This window comes from Micromys minutus, assembly GCF_963924665.1.
Source record: "Micromys minutus genome assembly, chromosome: 22".
NCBI classification, from domain to species: domain Eukaryota; kingdom Metazoa; phylum Chordata; class Mammalia; order Rodentia; family Muridae; genus Micromys; species Micromys minutus.
Window position 1 is genome coordinate 37499122 of NC_137957.1, and position 15236 is coordinate 37514357.

Below are 15236 nucleotides of genomic sequence, written 5' to 3' on the forward strand. Positions count from 1 at the left end.
ACCGACAGCCAAACAAAAACAATTCAGGACTTCTTTCCACAGTGAGCGGGGAATGAAAAGAATCTTTACTTTTTATTTTATAAATTTAAAAGTTCTATATAATTTTTATAATTAAACTAACAGTTTTAAAGTCCCCATTCTTCCTGCCAAAGTTTACTAGTCTCAAGTATTTTAAGTATTTCTCATTAACACTTTCTTTTTTAATATTTGTTAAGGAAAGATAAAAGGCAAACCAGGTTGAAGGCAGGTATTCCCATTTGGTCTCCCCCATAAATGAGAAAAACAACAACAAACCAATCAGACCATGTTGTTATGGTCTGATAAAGTCACAGCAACAGTTTTTTCTGAATACTGACTGTAGACAGTCTCTAAAGGAACTCTTCTAGTCCCCTAGATCTCTTCTTCTTCTATCTCAGGTCAAGATCAATGATCTATTCTTTGTATTTTGCAAGGTAAACAGAAAGAAGAAATGCTTGCAGTTGAGCATCAGATGATATGGTAACATAGAAACACGCACCAGCCCCTTCAGGCTGCATTCATAAACAGGTTTGACTGGCAGCATCCACCTGGACGGCTCCAACAGAGTAGCCAACAGAAACCCTTACTAGGACAAGATTTCAGTGGGCACACAGAGAACACATTCACTCAGAGGTTCACAAAACACTTTTCCTTTTTCAACAGGCTCCGTTAGAATGAGTGTTTAGAACTGCTACCTTGTTCACTGTTTCCTAACAGGTCTTGCTACAGGACATAGACTGCCTCCACATGCAACAACACCCACCTGGCTTGGTGCTCCTATAGGTTAACAACCTAATACAATGATACACAAAAAAGTGGCTGAGATCTCACTTTAGACTCTTATTGTGTGAAAGGATTAACAGTGAACCAGGGAACAACTACAGATCAAAGCACACCTACAGTGATTCTAGCATCAGACTAGCTCCAAGCTTAGCTACAGCTGATACATTTGCTTATTTTTGTAATATTTAATTTCTGTCCTATTAAAAGATTTTACGTATGTTAATGAGTTCAAATCCATTTCTTTCAGCCACAGAAAGCTTTTGCCCTTCTGAGTTTTCTTTTATATTCTTCACCAAACATTAGGGCCTGTTTGAAATGGGGGAGGTGGGTGTCTTACGCAGCCTAGGCTTTCCTGGAACCCTTGACCCTCCCACCTGGGTCTCTTGGGTGCTGAGAGTACAGCAGGATCTACTTTATAACTCTTTTTTTTTTTTTTTTTAGATATAGTTTTTAACTCTGTAGCTTAGTCTAGTTGAGAACTTACTCTGCAGCCCAAGAACTAGAACAATATCCAAGGTTTTAAGAGAAAAGTTGTTGCAATGGTTCTTCTAATTGTTTCCTTGACGTCTTAAGAAGGATGTCTACATCAGGCCAGCCTATGAGCCCCTCTGTTGGGATCATTCTTTAATTGAAGTGGGCAGGACCATTCCCTGACTTTTATATAGTTCCTAGACTATATAAAAACAGAATGAAAGCTGAGCACAAGAATGCAGGAATCATTCATTGCTTTACTTCTGATGACATGTTAGATATGTATGCTTCTATATACATATATATATATATGTATATATATATATATATATATATATATATATATATATATATATATATATTGAATAGTACATGATACCCCTAGGTCTGTCCTGTTTTTTTTTTTTTTTTTTTTTTTTTGTTGTTGTTGTTTTGTTTGGTTTGGTTTTGTAAACTTGACACATGCAAGAGGAACCTCAAAAAATGCTTCCATCAGACTGGTTTTTAGGCAAGTCCGGGAGCATTTTCTTGAACAGTGATTCACAGGGAGGGCTCATCTCACTGGACACATGGTCCTGAGTTATGTAAGAAAGCGTAGTGAGCTAGCCCTGAGGAGCAAGGCAGTAAGCAGCACTCCTCCATGGCATCTGTTGAGTTCCGACCTCCATATCTTTGTCCTGGCTTCCTTCATAAGGAAATGGGACCTGAGAGCTCTACAGGGAAGTAAGTCCTTTCCTCCCTATGTTGCTTTCAGCCATAATGTTTATCACAACAATAGAAAAGTAAGAAGCACATGGTCTACATAAGAAAATGTTAGAAACTGTTCTGGTATGGGAATTTAGATCTAATCTACTTCCTCCTGGGGTTCTGGGGAAGAGGAATAGTGGGGTGGATGAAAACAGTAGCTTTTTGTTTAACCATCCCACAGTATAGTCATATGCTCCTCATGAACTAGCTCACTCTTCTCCAAAGGAACACTCTTTTATCTGACAGCAGTAATTCTCCCAATCTACGTAACTGCATTCCAAAATTAACAGATGTTTCCTGTGCATTCTGGAAGCCAGGTCGGTGTGACACTAGCGTACTTAAAACGCAGCTAGACTCTGGCCTCATAGAAATAAGACAGCATTTAACCTCACTAGATGCACTCTTACCTGTGCTAGTACCAGCCGGGGCGACTGGACAGATGCTTGTCAAGTCTCACAGTGCTGACTCTCCTATATTTGTAGCTGGATAGGGAGATCAATGAAGCATTACAAAGGAAAGTTAGTGCTGCGTAACCATTCAACACCTGGGAACAGGGTATCATGCACTGCTTGGTACACAGTAGAAGTACAATAAACACTTTTATTTTTATTGGAGTATGAGTAGTACATGCTAAACAATATGCTATGGGAGAGAGCAAAGACACAGACGCACAAAAATGTACCGCCGCATCCATTCTTCATTTAGTACTTACTAAGGGTCTACTAGCTGCGAAAACCCATTCGAAGCACTACTGTTGGAGCGATGGAACACAGCGCTCCTCCCACGGTCACAAAGGCCATGTTCAACAAGGCACAGTCATACACAGATAAAGTCTTACTGGGAACAGGAAATGTCAGGAAGAAAAGATGAAACTGGATAAGTAGATAGAAAGCAACAAGGTTTGTATAGGAATGCATCTGTTCCTCTTCCTGGGTCAGAAGGGGAAGGGCTAAGGGTGTGTATGAGTCAGTGAGCAGAGTGCTTGCCAGGCAGGCACGAGGCCCTGGGTTTACCATGCAGCACTGGACAAAACTGGGTGTGGTAGCCCAGCCCTGTCATTCAGCTCTTGGGAAGTGAAGGCAAGAGAAGCTCAGGTTGAAGTCATCCTTTAGCACACAGAAAGTCTGGGGCCAACCTAGTCTATACAATATCCTGTCTTATAAGAAATGGCAGAGTAAGCCCCAGTGTACACTGAAGGATGACACGGAGTGAGCCTAGAAGGGGAGGGAGTAATGTCTGGGTACGGAGTTTTCAGACGGTGTTACAAGGCTGTAGTGTAACAAAGGGACTGGCATGGCCCGTAGGGGAGATAATGAGAGTAGAGGCCTGAAAGGCTGAGAGCAGCCAGACACAGAAGGTCTTCAATACTACGGTACAGAGCTAGAATTGTGTTTACTAGCAAGTGTGGTGCCAAGGAGCTTTAATAATGATGAGCCGAGCTGGACAGACTATGCCAACACTCAGTAGGCTGGGGTAGGAAGATGGTGAGCCTGAGATGCATAAGCTAATCATATAAATCATTTGCCTCAGAAAGTAATAATACATATAATAAAATAAATCAACAACTCTCAACACACACACAAAGACACACACACAGAAACAGGCATGGGGGGATGGAGGACAGCTTGGGGTGTACTTTAATTAATGGTCAGCATCTGTTTACCATAAGTAAGGCCTGGGGGTTTTTTTACCCCCAGCATCACAAAAAAAAAAAAAAAAAAAAAAAAAAAAAAAGAAAGAAAGAAAGAGAAAAAGAAAGAAAAAAAAGATAGAAAAGAAAGAAAGAGTGACTTCACCTAAGTGTACATACAGAGGACAAACAGGCCATTGAAAGGATATTCAACATCACTTGCCACCAAGGAAATGCAAACTAAGAGATATAGGAGATCACGGCACACATATCACACTCTAAAAACTAAAAAGCAGTAACAGTCACCTAGGCCAACAGGCCGAGACACTGGGCCACTGCCCCTCCCCTCCCCCACTCACAAAGCGCTGCTGGGAGTAACAATGGTGCTGCTGCTCTGGAAAAGAGCCAGATGGTTTCTGGGTTGGCAAAATGGCTCAGATAGTAAAGGGCTTGTTGTTTGTCTAATGGCATGAGTTCAAACCCACGTAAAGGTGGAAGGAGAAAGACCAATCACAAGGTTGTCTTCTGCCCTCCACATGTACACACACACACACACACACACACACACACACACACTAATGAAAAATAAAATTTCAAAGGGGGCTTGATCATTTCTTCTAGAACTAAATATTACCTAAGTAAATGTCCTGCTAGGGCCTTTTCCGAGGGAATGAAAATGTGCATCACCACAAAAACCTGAACCCAAAGAAATGTCTGCTTTTGTCTCTCTGTCTGTCTCTCTCTCTGTGTCTGTCTCTCTCTCTCCCCTCTTTATTATTTCTTTGCTTCACTTGAATCTAAAACTGTATCAGTCAACATATCCAGGACAACAATACACCATTTCCAGAGGCTAAGAGCTGCCTAAAGCGTGGATAGAACAGGAGGCGAGGCTATGCTTCTTCATTTCCCAGATTTTTTTTTAAAAGAGTCCTTGGCTGGCTTAGAACTCAAGATGTAGAGCAAGCTGGCCTCAAACCCACAAAGATTTGCTGGCCTCTGCCTCTCAACTGCTGGAATTAAAGGGCTGGCTTAATGAACTTAAGTAAAAAAATGAGCCAGGTGCAGTGATTCATTGTGAGTTTTACATACAGAGCTCCACGCCAGCCAGGGCTATGTATATAGCAAGACCAGGTCAGAAAAGAGAAGAGGAGAGAAGAGAAAGGAAGAAACATATTTTACTATCAATTTCATTTGTAAGGTACTATAAAGTCCAACAAGTAAAATCTAAAAATACAACTGAACTGACTCTGAAGCATCCAATTAGCTAAGTAAGGGGGAATCACATGAAAGTATCTCCAACAGCAGTTAAGATGTTGGGGATAAATGTCACAATGGCTCCATGAAACCAGAGACCTCTGCAAACAACTGTCTTAGTGGGACTTAGGCAGGAACCTCTGGCCATCTAGACTATCTGCAGATGAAGGACAGCAGAACTCACTAGGCTCTCCTCTCCCAAGGCCAGAGAGGCAGCTCCGCACTGTCCCTTTCCAGCCTGCCTCAACCCGTGAAAAGTGGGAGAGCAAGGGAGGCAGGAAGTGAGTTACACAAGGTGGTGACATAGCACACACGTGCATCTACACCAACAGACTACACACCACAGACTACACACTCATACACCCTTCCACAGGAGGCATCCTGACCACCAGCCTAACAAATGTGGGCATTTCTAGGTAGGTTTCAATTTGGCTTAAATTGAGAAAAACATTACAAATCCATTGAAAGTCTGAATTACAGGGTATTTTAACTGAAATACAGTTTGAGTACTTTCATGTACCTGTTTCTACCTAATTGTAGACAGACTTATCCAGCTTACTTTAGAGAAACCTGTTACAACTGGCACAGTAATTAAAGTATGCAAATAGTGTAAAAATACCCAAGAGGTATGCACAGAAGTAATTTAAATATGATTTATGGCATGAATTCACTTGAAATGAGACAGACTGTGGTTACTAGAGCGTAGGCAGGATCAACCATGCCAAATAAAAAGGTACAATGGGATAGGTGATGACTGAACCCTCAACACACACACATTCACACACATACATACACACACACACACATACACACACACACACATATACACTTGAACACACATGCACACACACACATTCAAACACACACAACACACAAGAACACACACAATTACACTTGCATAAACACTCATGCACACATGCACACAAGTGTACTCACACATGTATACACCAAAGATCTCCCTCAGTTTCTACCTGATATGCCAAGGGGAGAAAAAGAAAAGGAATGAAGACATAATAGGTCATGAAGTAGCATCTTAGTCAATGGCACAGTAACTGACCTACTTAGTAGCCTTAGCAATAAGTCGAGGAACAGCTCTGAATTTATCCTTACTGAACACATACCTGCATCCAGTGTCCAGGTCTTAACCTTCTCGTGGCCCAGAATATCCAGAAAGTTCACTTCTTAAAAGATAAATAAAATAAAAAGCCCATGGTCACCACCTGCCTCTCTGGGAGAAATTCTGTACCATTTATCTAAGCCCATTTTTTTCCACTAAGCTAATAATGCTAGACAGAGCTCCATAGCTACGATAATAGCTGCAGGTCCTACCATCCTACTGCCTACCAGGCTGAGGCAGGAGGGGCAAAGGTTTGAGGCCGGTCTGTTCTCTGCTCAAAAAAGACGAGGTGATATTATCTTACTAGATAAGGTATTTTAGTCTTACCAAGTTATTTCCTTTAGTGATTAACTTTATTAAATAATCGGGGAACTTTAGAGGTTAGAAAAAGAAAAAAAAAAAGGTACCTGACAGCACGGATGAGGAATAGAAAACAACAGGTTAAAACAGCAAGGCTTGTGTAAGTCATAAATGTAAGCCACGTACAGTGCTCTCCATGATGACAGAGACCTCATTTGACCTGCTTACAGTGGTGGCTACCACTAAACAGACCAAATGAAAAAACGTGCTGTAATTCAGTTCCCAGGGTTTGAAGCGCCTCTTGCCTGGTCATCAACACAGCAATCACTTGCTCTTCTTTCTTGAAAATATATCTAGGCATTGTGCACAGATTTGACACAGGAATGTTTTTATCCTTTATATCTCCTGGATTTAAAAAAAAAAAAAAAAAAAGGTTCCCAATCCTCTACCAGTACTAAGCATAATAAAATATCAAAACCACGGCTCACAATGAAGAATGACACGAAGAGGCTATGATTTGAGTCAGTTCACTACAGGATCAGAACTCTCAGTCCCATATTTGGTTGTCGATCTACTGTCTGCATGTCCTTCAAAGGGTAAGATCCATCTTACAGAATAATAAGAACTAAGCCATGCCTGTAATCACTCCTCGTATAATGCTCGGCCAATCAGAAATGGTAACTGCTCCTCTGGTAGCACCAGTCCATGGTATCTGATGCCAAGAGCATTTCTAGAACTTGGGACTCCCTGGTTCTGACTTTGGTAGAGCAGAGGAAGCCCTGGATTGAAGGAGTCAAGGTGTTTCAGGCAAAGGTGTTAACATATAGCAGCACCAGGCAGTTTCACATTTTTGAGCCAGGTTTGGTGGCATGCTGAGGCTGAGACAAGAGGATGACTTGAACCTAGGAGTTTCAGCCTGAGCCACATAGTAGTAACACACCCTCTCACACTGCAAATTGTATGCTGAAAGAGCCTGCTTAATTCAAACATTCGTCTTCCAAGTCCATTTTCAACACCCGGCCACGTAACTCTGTGCTCCGGAGCAGCTGTGTGAACCCTCCCTCTTAACTAGGTGACCGCATCTTTCACTGCAGAACTGGACGAAGCAAGTCAGTCTGAATCTTCCCACCAGGGATGGACCCGAGCTTCCCAAGTCCTCTGACTTTCCCTAGACCGCTTCCACCAGCGTAAGAACAAGGAAGTCTCTGAGCTCCAAGCTGGAGCCCTGGCCTTACAATCTCTTGGTGGAGGAAAATCATGAGTCCCGCTAAGGTTTTAATTTCATTAACGAGAGAAGAGGCTGATAAATAAGCTTTGTGTGTAAAATGCAGTAAGTCTATGAGTGTATTTAACCTAGAACTACTAAAAGGTATAATTAACCTATTTTAAGCTACTTGATGTGTGGGGGGTACTCCTTAATAGTTTCCTTACACCAAAACTCCTGACTAAGATATCAAAAACTTCGGTCACCAAGTAAACCAACCTAGATTTGTAAGCAAGCTCACCTACCCTCCCTCTTGTTCCTCCCATGGCCTGGTCTGAGTGGTTGAACATACCGATCTTTATCCTCTTCCTTAGACTTGGGGGTGGGGGGCAGGTAGGAAGCTAAAAGGCTTCTCACTAAAATCAAAAGCTCTCTACTTCTGATTGCTGATACATCCATAGGCCAGGGAAAGGCAGGGGTGGAGGCACAAAACATTCCTGTTTCAGATTTGCAGCTGCCAAACCATCACAAAGTCAGAACTACTTTGCAGATTTAGAAAGCCACAGTAAATCTATTCTTTATGTTTCAGATGATACCAGGATATGTCCCGGTGTGAACACCTATATAAATATTATCAAGAGGCTGACTCTGACAAAATAAGCGATCTAACCAAAACACACAAAGTTTTCAACTGAATCCACATGAGCCACACAAGCAACCACACCAAGCTGAATGTAAACAGACTAAATACACTTGTTTTGCTTTGAATTTTAATCCACACGTTCAGGGGAAACTGGCTTTGTTTGGTGCTTAACATTCTTGTAGCAGAAACCAAAACACTTGATCACTGGGAGACTCTAATAAATGGACTTTTGAAGACTCGGACTCCAGCCCATAATCCAGTTCCACTCCTGTTCTTCATTTTCATAAGACCTCTTGATTTTGTGAAATCAACATGGTTCAACTTCTTTATTTCATGAATGGGTATAAATAACGGCACTCCAATTTACCCTCAAAGTGGAACCAACAAAATCCTGAGAAACTGGGGAAGGTAAGTACACAAGACAGCTACTGTTCCTGGAAATCACATCAAGGCATTTTATATCACTGACAGTCTACAGGGCGCTGCTTCTTTCTGCAACTTCTGTGACAGATTGTCTTTGACAATGTCAAAACTACTTACAAATACTGATTTTCCTACAGATCCACGAGCAAAATGACCTGAGGCAGATCACACCACCAAAACAATTTCTCCCTGCCACCGAGAAGACAGTAGGCAGTCCTTCTTTCCTTCTTTCTGACTGTCTGTCCATCACTCTTTTTTCTTGAAAAGGGATCTCACTCACAGCCCAACATGACCTTGAAGTCAGCTCCTTGCCTCATCATTCAAGTGCTCTGATCACAGGTATATGCTACAACATCTGGCCAGCTTTAATTTCTTTGAATTCAGCACTTTCTTCAACTGACTGTGATTCTTCGTAGCTTACCCAAACCAAAGTGTGCTAGGACACAAACTGTTTTCTGTACCTAAAATGTATTCTTTTTTTAAAAAAAAGTCATTGAAGTAGGGTGTCATAGAGCCCAGACTAACCTGAACTTGTTATATAAATGAAGATGGTTTTGGACTTCTGATCCATCCCTGTCTCTCCCTCAGGAGTGCTGAAATTACAGCCACGATCACCATGCCCTTTTTTCAAGCAGTACTAGGGATTGAACCCAGGGCCTGTGCTAAGTAAGCACTTTATTAACTGAGCTATGTCTACAGCTCTAGTTTTGTAAGCTTCTGAAATCCAGGCACTGTGAAACACACATGTAATCCCAGTACAGGGAAAACTGAGGCAGGAAGATTAAGTACAGTCTGGGCTACCACACTGGAGTACCAGGCCAGATAGGGCTGCAAAGCAAGAACCTGCTCACCTGTACTCCCCACCAAGAGGCATTAAAAGAAATGAGCTAATATATAATCCAAAAGGCTTTCTCTCTAACAAATACATCTCTGTGGTCCCAGGAAAAAGATGACAAACTTTAAGGACTGTCTGGAAGTCACTTAGAGAAGTCATCCACAAGCAGAGTTGTTCCTTATAAACTCCTATAAGGGGAAAATTCTCGTTTCCTTCTGTATAAACAGTACCCTGGATCTGGAGTTCCCCTGAAAGACCTGGGGACCTTCAGGCCAAGCTCACCTTCCCCACTTCTTGCCAAGTAATTTTTGCCTCAACACACAAACCTACTTTAGGATTTAGATTTCACAAAGTTAGACTGACCACTTCAGTACAACAAAAACTGCTTCACAACACTGGCTTCTGACTTCAGTCCTGGGGACATGTTCATGAAATAAACTAGTGGAACAAGGCAGATGTACCAGTGACCAGATTTCTTTGCCTCCAAGCACTGCAAATCTCTTCCTTTCTTTCTTCCTTCCTTTCTAAAGATTTATTTATTATATATAAGTACACTGTTGCTGTCATCAGACACACCAGAAGAGGGCATCAGATCCCATTACAGATGGTTGTGTCCACCATGTGGTTGCTGGGATTTGAACTCAGGACCTCTGGAAGAGCAGTCAGTGCTCTTAACCACTGAGTCATCTCTCCAGCCCCCTTTCTTTCATTCTTTCTTATCCCCCCCCCCCTTTTTTGAGACAGGGCCTCATGTAGCCCAGGCTGGAATATGTAACTAAGAATGACTCAGAATTCAAGATCCCTCTGCCTTTATTTCCCAAGTACTGGAATTACAGGAATACCCAGCTTGCAGCTTGCACACATAATTCTTTTAAGGTCTGATAGGTAAAGATAAGTAGACAAATGATCAATGTGTGAAGGAACCAAATCTATTAGGAGATTTGCAACTTGGAACTGGGTTTCAGAGTAGGAGAAAAGGAGTAGGAATTAGACAATGCAGGAGAGTGGGGAAGTGGCTGTGGAGAGATGGCTCAGCCGTTAAGGGCACTGGCCGCTCTTACAGAGCCCAGACCCAATTCCCACTACCCATATGGTGGCTTATAGCTATTTGTAACTCCAGTTCCAGATCTGATGCCCTTTTCTGACTTCTGTGGGTACCAGGTATGCACATGGTATACATGCATACATGCATACAGGCAAAACATCCGTAAAATAAATTTATTATACACATAAATAAAGTTTTAAGTCTAAAAATTAAAGTTAAAAAAAGGGACGGCGGGAAAATGAATGTGTAATTTGAAAGAATGCAATGGGAAGTGACAGAAAATAAGACTGTGGTACTAATAAACTGAGAATCACACCCTTGACACTTGGGTATCCATACGTTCAAGGTGAAAAGGTTAAAGTGTGCCAGTATTGACAAATAAACTAGTAACAGCAGCGTTGGAATTTCTGAACCACATGATTAGTTTTCTACTGCTGAGTTTGTTTAGGGTTTTTTTTTCCCTTAATTTATGCATTTGTAGACTGTCACACATAGACAGGGGCACACACAGGCCAAAATAGGATGAGCAACCCCCGGAACAGGAGTTAGAGGCAGCTGTGAGCCATCTGGCATAGGTACTATGCAACTGAACTCAGACACCTCTGAGCAGTAAGTGGCTCGGTTCTTAACTGGAGAACATAAAGGACTGGAGAGATGGGTTGGTGGGTAACGCTTGCCACACAAGCTGGAGGACCTGAGTTCAAATCCCTGGAACTCACGTAAAGCTCACACAGCAGTGTGCTCATCTGTAACCCCAGTGCTTTGCCGACACAGGTGAAGCAGAGACAGGAGAGTCCCTGGGACCCTGCAGGCCTGCCAGCCTGGTGTTCACAACCCCAGCACTGGCACATCAAAAAACCAGAGACTCCGTCTCAGAAGGTGGAGTAAACACTAACACCAGAGGTCCTCTGGCCTCTGTGTGTGTACATACTGTAGTACTCTCATACACTTGTGCCATGTGAACAACACACACAGACTCACACATGTGCACGAGGGTTTGCTTAAATCTCCAGTAACACATGCTTCCAAAGGGGTTCAAAACAAGCTGGGTAGGATGCTGCCGCACACCTACAATTTCAGAGCTTAAGCGGTTGATTTGGACGGGTCTTTGGTTTGAGGCCAGCCTGGACCACATAAGGAGATTCCGCCTCAAACAAAGGCGGAGACACCCAAGTACTCAAAAGCAGGTATTTGATACAGCACTGATCTATCTGCTCTGACAGAAAGACAAGCAAGCAAACAATGAGCTATGACGGGATAGGACTGTACAACCTACTAATTTCTGATGTCTACTTTAAAAGTCAAAGGAGAGCCTCACGGGTAAAATCGGACTCTTCAGCCACAGTGGCAGATACAGGGCAAGTGTGTAAACAAGGAGGTTTGCCAAGACTGTGTGCCGATCAAACACTTACAGAGGCAGACAAATTTCTGATATTTCCTGAATCTAAAAATAACTCACAGGAAAGGGTCACTGTTGAAATATTATGCGTCCCACCCCCACTTTCTAGTTGTTTATGATCTTAGCTGTGATATGACAACATAAAAACTGCTCGTTAGTGCAGTTAATTTACCTTCTGTTTATTGTTTAATCCCATTACTAAAACCCAACAATACCACCAGATGGTAAACACAGTCAGATGTCTGCTAGGCCAGGTCTGCCAATCACAGTGCAGATGGCCTGTGAAGCTACTGCAGTGCATTATGCCCAGCTCCATGTTTAACATGGAGAGAAACAACCAGCCCAAAGTAGTATTCATCACAACTGAAGTTATACAGATTTGTGAAAAAAGAAGTCATTCTGACGTCTATTTGCTTTACTTTTTATTCTGTTTCTGGAAGGCTTAAGAGATAAATACAAATCTGTTGAGGCTGAGACTTCTGGACAGGTTCAAGGAACAATTCACATTTCTAAGCCTGCTTCTGCCTAGGCCTTTTACCGGGCTTCTCCCTCCAGGGTACCACTCACATGCCCGTTCTGTGAGGACAGGACCCATCAGCTCCTGAAAGCCAAGTCTGATCCTGTCTACTTTTTAAAAAATGCTGGCTCAAGTATCAACACAGCTGTAAAGCTGCCTCTGCTTTTGTTGAATTGAGCACTGTACCTAGGACACCAGGCAAGAACTGCACCATGGCCCAGAGTGATCCTCAATACCCTGTCAATCAAAATGCCATGTGCTGTAATCACCTGCCTCACTGGGGGGAGGGGAGTTCCTTGCCAGTAAACACTCAATGCACACATGCTTAATATCCCTGGGGGAGGGGGAGCAGTAATTGGAAGGTTTTCTGGATTACCTAGAAAATCCAATTGCCATAATTTTCTAAGTGCCTGTGACATCACAAACACTTCCAGGTAAAGCTCCCCCCCACCCCATGCCCCAATCAAGAAATCTGCTTTAGTTTCAAAGGGGGAAATTTCAGTATCTGAACACTATTGCTTTTCTGGTTGTTCGACGGTTAGGTAACATCAATGACCTAAATCTTGGAACCTTCCCTGTGGAAGGCCCAGGTCCCCAATGGTCCAGCATGGTGTTTTGGCAGAAAGGCAAACTTTTTTTTTTTAAGTGGACAGGATCAGACTTGGCTTTCATGAGCTGACGGGTTCTGTTTTTATAACCGTAGAACAGTAGTATTAGTGGCAAAGTTTGAGGCCAACCTGTGCTATAAAGACTTCTAGGCTATCCTGGTCTAAAATCCTGTCTCAAAAGAAAAATAAAGCAAACAAAACAAACTGCCCCAAACACTAGAACATTCCGGAGTGACTCACATCCTACTTCCAAAGACATTACTTCTAAGACACAGGCGCAGCTGGCAAGCGGCGACACTCGTGGCTTACATTTCTGTGTCCAGGAGGCTTCTTCCTCCCTTCTGCACCTTCAGAGTCCTCTCTTCATCCATCCTTCCAATTCTGGAGCTTTCCACCACCTCCCTTTACCCCCTTCCCTCCTCTCTAGTTACCACTCCCTCTCGCCTGAACTGAAAAGCTCTGTGAAGAGAACCAGTAGGGAGAAGAGAAGGGATGGACATTTTGAGAGGAGGAAGTAAAGAAAGAAACCCTTTGCTTACTAAACAGCCGCCCCGCCCTTCCCTCCTTATCACTCAAGTGCTTTAACACTAGCCCTCACTGCGAGCTTGGCAGGCCCCCTAATTTCCTCATTCCACAAACCCTGCTGAGTCAGCTATTCCTCTGAGATAGCAGGAGCTCAATCCCACCTTATTCACAGTCTGCCTCAAAGGATCAAGCAGAAAAGGTGAGAAAGTTCTCCGGGGCCTGGCAGTGGTGGCCCACCCCTTTAATCTCAGAAGCAGGCAGATCCGTGGGCCAGCCCAGTCTACATTCCCAGCCAGGACTACAGAGAGAAACCCTGTCTGGAAAAACAAATCCTTGGCCTCCATTTCCAACATTATTCTTTGGGGAACACGATGAGTTAAAATTGTGAATTTTAGACTATAGCCATAATTGGATTTGGGACAGCCTATTATTTACATATTTCCCGATAAATGACTAATAGATTATAAGACTTGTAAATATTCAGATTTATACAGCATCTATGTTTTAAAGATGACCACTGTATAACTCTGAATTAGCCAAACAGATTTACTTAACCAGAATCTGGTTGTTTAAGTGTTCAGACTCCAGGCTAGTGACACTCTAACCCAGAGCTGCAGCGAAGACGGAATTCCCTTCCCTGGGGGCCGAGACACTGAGGAACACTTGCCTGATGACTCTCAAGGAGAACCTGAAGGCACTAGGAGGCACGTAAGCACTCAACTGCTAAGCTGCATGCCCAGCCAGCATCCTGCTTCTTGAGTGACTTATTCCAAGTCACAGGCCTCCATTTTCAGCAAACATTTTCAGACCCGCCTTTGGGATTTCCAGTAGACTCTCTTCAGCTCTCTCTCTCATTTCCCTCACTGCCTTTTTTCCAGGATCCTCCCCGTGAAGGCTTTGCATTCTGCTATCTCTGACTAGTCAAAGATAAAAGGAACACACTCTCAGGCTTTAGTCTGACTAATGGCCGAAGGCTTTGGACTCAGCTGGCACATTTTAGGTCTCTCAAAGCCCACTGAGGACTCCCTGTTCACGTTAAACAAAATCTCTCTGTGGAATTCAAACTTCAAAAGTGGAAGTTGCCCGCCTTCCACCAGCCCATCCTGTGGGCTCCAGAAAGAGCCCTCCTTAGGAATCCCTGGCTAGGTGCACCAGTTGGCCATCTATATTACCCACTCTAAACCTGTTTCCCCTCAAGGGTGCCTCAGGTTAGCCAAACAAACTCCAGAACTGAGGGACCCTCCCCACGTCAGAGATAGTGGTAAACCCTCGGACTGAAAGCTGAGAACCAACAGGGAACAAACCCAAAGGTCAAGCCTCTCATTTAAATGAAAAAAAAAATTTTTTAAAAAGGTATCATAGCCAAGGATAGCAGTGTATTTAAAGAAACAAACCAAAGTTATAGCACATGCATGCATACATACACGCGCATAAAGAATGTGTTTAAAAAAGGCATGTTTAAAAGACCAATGAAGTTGCTTCATGGGAAGAGTATCACACTTTATAAAAACATAAATTCTTCAAATAGTTAGAAGTCAAGTCTGCCAAAATATTTACTCTAAGGAAGAGATCTTTGCGTGCACACTAACCTTTAGGAATAGACATACAGACTGGGGTCAGCCATGGGGGGTAAAAACGGGCAAAGGAATTAAGCTTTTTACAGGTAAAAAGAGGAAAGGTAAAGAGTGTGATTTTAAAAAAAGACATCAGAGCATCT

At 42.8% G+C, this 15236-nt stretch overlaps 1 protein-coding gene across 1 annotated transcript in view; it reads right to left on the reverse strand.

The window, feature by feature from the left end:
- FGD6 (FYVE, RhoGEF and PH domain containing 6) overlaps positions 1-15236 on the reverse strand; it is a 103466-nt gene that overhangs the window by 78068 nt on the left and 10162 nt on the right. The gene's annotated exons all lie outside the window — the stretch shown is intronic.